This window comes from Dermacentor variabilis, chromosome 3 (assembly GCF_050947875.1).
Source record: "Dermacentor variabilis isolate Ectoservices chromosome 3, ASM5094787v1, whole genome shotgun sequence".
In the NCBI taxonomy this organism is placed as follows: domain Eukaryota; kingdom Metazoa; phylum Arthropoda; class Arachnida; order Ixodida; family Ixodidae; genus Dermacentor; species Dermacentor variabilis.
The window spans coordinates 74,458,202-74,466,619 of record NC_134570.1 but is presented as its reverse complement, the minus strand read 5'-3'; the positions used below and the strand labels follow the sequence as shown (position 1 = coordinate 74,466,619).

Below are 8,418 nucleotides of genomic sequence, written 5' to 3'. Positions count from 1 at the left end.
GTGCTTTATGAAGCGTCAGAATAGGAAAAAGAAGGCACTACTGATACAAAACATATACAGTTGTACTTATAGTGGCTTGACAATCAAATTTTATTGAGGACTTCATTATGCATTGCTCGTTTATGTGCTCATTGAAATGCGTGTTTTAGGTCTTTGAGAACACAAACTTACTTGTAGTACGAAAGGTTGCTGCTTCCTGGCTGTAGTCTAGTGTCCCAAATGGGTAAGGGCAAAGCCACGCCATAACGCTTCGGAAGCGGTACGTCAATATATAGATATGATGAAGCGTATTGGTAGGAGGCCATTAGCGTCCTAGCTAGCACTGTAGCAGATGTGCTTAAAAGTATGCGAAGACGTTCAGCGATCGTGACAGCCGACGCAGTCTTTCGAAAGAGCGAGAGAGAGTTAGCAAGTGCCTGTCCTCTGCGAGAAAAGTCTCGCGTTTGCAGCGAGGAGGCGTCGTAGCAGACGACACTTGTTGCATTCCACTCAAGGGCGCAACACTTTCTCACAATACAACATTTTTATTTCCATAAATACTTGATGAGTATATATATATAAGTACATGCACGGTTGTTATTGCTGTTGCAAAAATAAATAAATAATTATTCTTTGGCGTTAAATCGGGAACAGAATCGCACAAGTATGCATACCCTGGTGTGTCCTGGTGTCAAACCATAGGCCGAGCCCCTCTGCCGTCACACGGGCCCTTTGGACAGCCCTGAGTTGGTCCGCCAGCACTTCACTGTGCAGAAAATAAACCTGTGTGTCCAATGAATGTTATCTTTTCAGTGCAGATTCCGATAAGCCAGTTGCGCCACCGGCGCGTGATTGGACTCGCATGTACCAATGAAATTTTTTTGAACTTCTGGTCTCATCACAAAAAAGAACAAAAAGCGCAGCAACTGCAGTTCTGTCCCCTCTTTCTCTCTCTCCTGCATATTAGAGAACGCGGTGGAGCGTATTCAAAAGCGGTTTTGACCAGGTTGAGGAGACTATCCGACGCGTGCGCATACATGAATGGCCAAATTGAGAGGCACCGCAGCACCACCTGTGCGTTTCTGGGAGAACTGCTTCACCGCGAAGCCTTCCCCAGCCTACTAGCCCTAATCTAATACCCTATAGCTAAAGAACGCGTCCGCGCGGTCCTCATGTGCACAACGATTGGCGATGTTTGCATAGTGCGCGTAGCGCCGGTAGCTTCGTGTACACTGTGCTTCCGACGTTTCGTACAGCTTGAAGCGACAGATGTACGGAAGTCAATAAGCTCGCGGCTGCTGCAACGATTCCTAACTCGAGCATTTTCGCGCACAGTTTCCGCTGTCATCGAGCGATATGTGTTCATGCTGACCTGTGCGCGCGTGGCACCGTGCTGGTTAATTTAGTCCAAACACGTTGACGGGCTAGCTGGTTTGAATCCATAATAGCATGCGTACGCGCGACAGAACAAGGACGCAGAAAGAAGAAGACACGCAATGACAGCGCTGTCTCTGTGCATCTGTTTCTTTCTGCGTCGTCGTTGAGTCACGCTCACTTATTCTATCATTCTTAATTTAGTTAGTAAGCGAATATTTACAGGTTTACAAGGCCAATAAATCTACTATCCTTACTTCGTACAGCTATCTACTAATTTGCTATTTCAATCAGTGATTCGACTTTCTGGCGTAACTGATAATTCTTTACTTTTACACTAATTTTGTACATTCATGACGTGGCGCCCATCCTACCCATTGGCTACGCCGTCGCGTGTGCAATGACTCACGCACTATACGCCTCGTGCACCGCCTGCTGCGGTGCACGGTGCACCAGCTGCGCTACAAGCCTAAAGGACATCTAAGATGCCCTCGGGCGAAAAGAATGAAGATTTTAAAGAAGCACTTCCTTGGCATCATTTCGATTAGACAAAGCGTGACATATACCCTTTACAAACGAGGGAAGGTGAAAACCTCACGGCTCAAAAGAATCAACAAGAGTTACGCATGGAGCAACTAGCAACAGTTAAACATGTGTGAATCCACGCATAAAATAGATGTAAAAACATGGAGTGCGCGACAGCTGGTGCGAGGATTTACCGGGCCTACAATTTCAGTTCTTGCAAACTTCAGTAGCTTTAACATACAACACAATGCGCTCGTGCAGTCATGCTGCTTAGCTAGCGCAACGCGGTAAAGAAGCGCAAAACAATATAAGTGGCAAACGGCATTCCAAACTTTAACGAAATGCCTTTAAACCACATGCTGCACTGTAGACGAACTTCGTCGCTTGCGCGTCTAACTATGATCGAGTGGAAAAAAACACCGACGAGACAAAGGAAAGGATGAGAACAAGAAATTTCCCGCCGAAGCGACGATCCATTTTTGCTACCGTAGCTCCCGCTGATGAGGCTTTGCGGGGAATGATTAGAACCGTATCGCCGGCGCGTTTTCGCTGGTATTTGAGCCCCGCACCAGGCAACAATTCTTCTTCGACATTCCTTGAAGCTTTGGCCACCCCACACATGCGAAGGGTGTTGCGTATTTTGCTCTGAAAAGTGAATAAGACATAGAAGCACGATCAACGACACAACAAACTACGGCGCGCGGCTGGCTCCTCTCCCGTATGTTCTGCGCAAGGTCACCACCAGTGGCGCGTCCATCGGCGCGCACTACGCGTATACAAACCTTCAGTCGACGAGAAGCGTGGATCTAGGCTGGTGTGCCTCGGCTAGTGGAATACGGCGTTCCAAGCGGTCGCGCTTTGATGTCCTCCGCCAAAGAGCATCAATCGGCCTCTGGCCGAGGTTCTGCCCAGGCTGAAGGGAGCAGTAATGCCTTTCGTATCGTCGTGCCTGGTCTCCCAACTGCTAAGCTTGTCACCGACTCCGTTTTCCTACATGCTGACCTAGCCGGACGCCTTTACCGTGCTCAAGACTTCAAAGATGCTCTTCCGTAAGATTACAGACTTGAGAGAAATAAATTCTGTCGGACAATTCAAGATGTCCCCTGTCTGGATGGCGACACGCAGATCCACGACTGCGAAGGCCAGATTAGTCACCTGCGGTGAATTTCTGGTTAAGTTTAAGCGATGTGTTGTAATTGATTCTGTGCCGGCAGAAGTAAAGATGAAGATGCTGTGGCTTGAAGAACATTCAGAGGATGCTTACACACGCGAGGCACTCCAGATGTTTGGAAAAGTGCTGTTATTACTTAAATAAAAATGTATCAGATATGGAAGAAATGCGAACTCTTAATCGAGATGTTGTTCTGTCACTTGCTGATGGAGTAAGTGTCGCTGATACCCCACCCCTAGAGACAGTCTACGGCACACGAAGTATTCTACTCATTCCTGGAAGGCCACCACTGTGCCTTCGTTGCCACAAAGTCGGTCACATTCGCCGTCGCTGTCGTGCCTCTAGGTGCAACGATTACCGACGCTTTTGGCACAGAGATGCAGACTCTGTATGCTGACAAGCTGACAACGTATGCTGACAAACAGCGGCATCGCATACGACCTTCACATGACGCAATGCAGAAGCACGTCATCGATGTCGCAGATGTCCTAGATGCAACGGGAGATCTACCAGCTGACACCAGCGAAGAACTGCCGCTGGACGGCGCTGAAGTTAGCGGGACAGTATCAACTGAGGAGATCACAGTGGCAAAGTCGGGCCCGGAGGAAGAGGCGGCAAAGGAGGGTGAGACGATAGAGGCCGATGTGGCAGTTAGCAGTGAGCATGTCAAAGAAGACATTCTAGCTGCAAAAACCACCACTTCTCCGCTACCGAACCGGTGCCTTACCTTATGACTGACGCTCTCTCCAACAACAGTTTGCTGAAAAGTTGTGCCCCGATAACCTCAGTGTAGAGTGAGGCGAAAAGCACGCAAAGTGCTTCCAGGCAATGAGTTGCCGACTTTCACCAAAGCAAAAGGAGAGGCACCGACGGCCAAGATCTGGGAGGCGTGGTGTTGGTGGAGAAGAGGAATTTATTTCGCCCTCCATACCCGGTCCTGCGGGGCAATGACAAGAAATAATTATTTGAACTTTTGCCCACCTTCTTTCTATCACTAGGAGTTCTCATAATCTTAACCTTATCCCTTTCTTTTGCCGAACGGAGATGTTCAAGTACAGCTTCTTTCCATTGGCCATTGAGCTCTGGAATTCATTGCCTGGAAGCATCCGCTGTTTAGCTACGCAAGAATTTTTGGAAACAATTACATATACTTGATATTCATATTTTTTGTGCCTGTATCTCGTTTTCTTGCTTTCCTTTTTCTTTTTTTTTCTTCACTGCCCACTTCTGCAATAGCCTCACTGAGGCTGCAGTATGTATGTATGTATAAATAAATAAATAAATAAATAAATAAATAAATAAATAAATAAATAAATAAATAAATAAATAAATAAATCGGTGTGCAGTCAACGCAGCGCTCTCGCAGCAACTATTTTTCTTAACAATTATTCTACGAGTGTTGGACGACTTACAGACAAGCTGCAGATATGATAGATTCGAATGATTTAAATATACGAGTAAACGTAGTTTTGTTAGACGGAAACTCATATACAGAGCGCTTTTCCAGCTGCCATTTGAGGTCTGTCTCAGCGGCCGCGGCCGGTAGGTGGAGGTACGCTTTTTCGACAGTACTTGTCATAATGTCGATTACGGCCGCAGCACATGTTGTTCGACAGATGAAACGGGCAGAGCACCCACGCATCAAGGACAGACACGTTGTGCACCCACGCACGTCACTCGCTCAAGCACCTGTGCGGAAGTGCAGCATACATCTTCATTATCCTATGCCCTCAGCCAAGCGTAGGGGCGTTATTAAACTAATTGAATCGAGCAAAACAAATTGCAAAAGAAAATTCGTAAGATGTATTTACACACAAGCTGCGCACTTGATAGCTTTCGACTTTAATTCGAATATACGAGAATAACCGCGGTGTCACCTGACGGTATTGTTTGATGACGTAATATGATGGCGTCATCACGTCAAACGTGACATCACGCGGCGACGTCTTCGTGAGGTGATGATGTCACCTGACAAAGTCATGTGATGCCTCTTAGAGAAGCAGCGCACTGCGCGCTTCCCGCTTCTATGCGCAGTCTCCGGGATCGGCCCAGATTTTTGCGTGAGCACCGAACCCGCCGATACGAAAAGATCCGTCCAACTGGCGGATAACAGTATCACTGTAAACTGCTGCGCAAGAGCAGTATTGGTACTTCAGCCCGTAATATTTCTGCGTATGAAGTGATGCTTTAAAGGTCCCACTTTATCAGACCTTAAACAAAAAATTTGTCCACATCTGCGACAGAAGACAGATTGTAGCAGCGGTCGATGACAGTTGTTAAAGAATTTGGTGTCACTTTCAAACACAGCTGCGTTCGCGCGTTGCTCTTCGGGTTTGCTGAAGTTTCTGCAGCGAGCTTAATGACGTGGAATGTGAATGCTTCCTTTGTTTCCCGAGTGAAACGCCACGTTCGACGACACTACGGCTGCATGAAATTCCGGTAAGTCTTCTTGGAATCCTTAAAGCTGAGTGTGGAAGTCGAATTAAGCGCTACACATTTTAGAAAACATATTCAGGGACACATGCGTGCACCGTATACCCAAACCTCGTTGCGGTGGACACCTCAGGAGCTAATCTGTACGCTGCCCCTTACTACAATCGCATTTTACAGTCAGTTATACTTGAGGTTTCTTTTCTTTGCTTCTTTGTAGTTCTTGTGTTGAATGTAGCAGTAGCGCTTCCGCTTTGGTGTGATGTATATGTTATCATAAGTGATATTATTAATAATAATAATAATACATAATCCTTTATTGCTATCTTTATGGGCCATAACTAACAATATGGGCCTTTGAAAGCCAACTAGCAGGACTTGCGTGACTACGCTTAGCATTAAACCGCGAGTGAAAAAAAAACACTTCAGGTTAAAAAAGATTGGCAGTAATCAGCAAGAAACAAGGTGTTAGAGAACTTAGAAATTTTAGGGAATTTCTGAAATCTACAACTAAGCAAAGCAATATCATCCGGATTTACGAGATCTGCCGAATATTGTTGAATCTGCACAATGAATGAACAATGAAAACCTTTTCTGGAAGCTCATTTCCCATTATGCTTGCGTATACACATCTTCTGGCCGTGGTAAATATGGGTACTACGGAGTGAGGTAGCTTATCTAGTGATACAAGAGCTACATAATTATCTGTAAAATTACCATTCCAGAAATTGCGTGTTAGGACTGTTACCGAAAACAATGCTTTAACGGTGTGAAGTCATCGGAACTGAATCCAGCTGATACTGCTAGCGGTAGTAGCATTGCACTCACTGCACTTCGACATAATAATGGGATTACCTATGTTTGGGAACTTCACGACCTTTCAGGGGCTATCTGCAAGTCTACATAGTAGTTTTCCCACCAAATTTGGACACCGTGTAGTCAGTAGACAGCACTGGGTACAGTATTTGGAGGCAGTACAGAGGAAGTAAGGTACAAAACCAACCGTCGGACAAACTTGGTTCACTGGGTATGTGTAATTGGGTCTGCGCCGCTCCTTCATCTGCGTGGACTTTAGACCTACATGAAATGTGTAGGAAATGATTTACTTCACGTTAGCTTACATTAGAGTGCTCCTCACCACCTACGTTCTTAAAATTCCCTTCACAGTTATATCGACAACCTCAGTCATTTTCTTGTGTCATTTCAGCTACATGCTTCAGTAAATATTGGCCACAGTGGACAGTAATTGTTTATAATGTTCGATTGAAAACCGGATCTGTCGATGACAAACGCAACTTTCACTGACGCATTTTCGGTCGTTTTTGTTGAAACGAGAATCGGGTAACCCGCAATGGAGGCGATCTTTACAGTACGTGCAGCCCGGGCCCGCCCTTAGTATGCTTCGCCCGCTCATGAACAGGAACTTCTGCGTAACCTCCAATGAATATTTTACAATAAATAAATGCCTCATTAACACGTAAAATATAAGAAGGTGTCATTGTTTATTGGTCTGCGAGCTAAAGCGGCATCTACCTAACCCCCCTCCCACCCAGGCTGCGCGCTGGCTCGCGGCGCTGCCCTCGGCAGGAGCCCTCTGTTTCAGGCTTTAAGTAAAGCAAACGAAATACGAATATCTACTGCAGAAGTCAAAGGGGAAAATTATACGCTGGTTTACAGTAGTGCAACTACCGTTATTGGCGTGGCGTCGGTGCCGTAGGGTAGCGGTGGCATATTAATCCCACGTGACACGTACTGCAAAGATCCCTTTCCAATCCGCGAACCTCGCAACCCCCCCCCCACCCCCTAAACCCACTGTGTGTGGGGGGGGGGAGCAGGGTGAGGGCGGGTGGGGGGTTTCACTGCACGATTCAGTCCTTTTAGAAGCACACAAAAGGAACTAAGAAATTCGCAAAAATGGGTTATCTTTAGCGATTCGCAAGCCGCTCTCACATTACTACAGAGCAACAAAAAAAAATGTTTGAACACTTTGATATTATATGAAACACTCAAAGAACTTACAAAAGCAAGCGCAATGAACCACGTAATTGCATTCCAGTGGATACTTTGGCACTGCAATATTCCTGGTAATACTGCAGCGGACGCAGCTGCGAATCGGGCGCACAATAACGCGGAGACAACCAATCTTCCTCTATTGCGTAGTGAAGTCCGTCTGCTCCTGAGACAGATTTCCTGTCGCCTCAGCAAAACTACCTGGTTTGATCAGCAAACAAAAAACTCGGAGTTATACTTTATAGACCAATGTATAAACTTATCAATGCCGGAAAATCTAAGAGACAACACAAAAATTTGAAACATTGGTACACCGCCTGTGTCTTGGTACTGCATTTACAAAACACTTCTTGTACAGAATAAAACGTGTCTCTAATCCGCAGTGTTCTTGTGGCAATCCAGACGAAGATGTGATTCATCTTCTTCTCGAGTGCATGAAATATGATCCACAAAGAAGGGTACTGCAAGCAAATTTGTTGATGTTAGACAGAAGACCATTCATCCTAAGAAAGATACTTGGCCCAAGGCCAACTGCGGACCTTCAAAAAAGAGCGCTTCTGGCTCTGAAAAAGTTTTTAGAGGACACCAACATTTTGGGAAAATATTAGGTATCAGATGATCCGAATACGCTAACTGAGTAGCACAAACGTTGTTTGTGGTCCATAATTGGTTTATGTGGTGATCGCAACTTTTACGCAATATGTATAATTCTGTTCTGTACTTGCAGTGCATTACATGTGTTGTGTGTTTTGGCTGTTCAATATATCTGACTTGATATATGCGAACGTGGACTGAACTAATGCATAGAGCTTTGCGACTCATGTACTGGTGGACTGTATATATTTTATTCATCCAGTGTTGTACTGAGTGCCATATTTCGTGTCGCTATTCTCCCCTTTTACGCAAACTTGTTTCCTTTGCCAAGTGAC

General features: G+C 45.6%; 1 protein-coding gene across 1 annotated transcript in view; it reads left to right on the top strand.

Annotated features, from left to right (window-relative positions):
* The first annotated feature begins 5,342 nt into the window (after positions 1 to 5,342).
* Positions 5,343 to 8,418, top strand: part of LOC142575876 (beta-1,4-N-acetylgalactosaminyltransferase bre-4-like) — an 84,795-nt gene continuing 81,719 nt past the window's right edge. The window contains exon 1 of the mRNA XM_075685625.1: positions 5,343 to 5,488. The gene's annotated coding sequence lies outside the window, so the exon portion shown is untranslated. The remainder of the gene's footprint in view (positions 5,489 to 8,418) is intronic.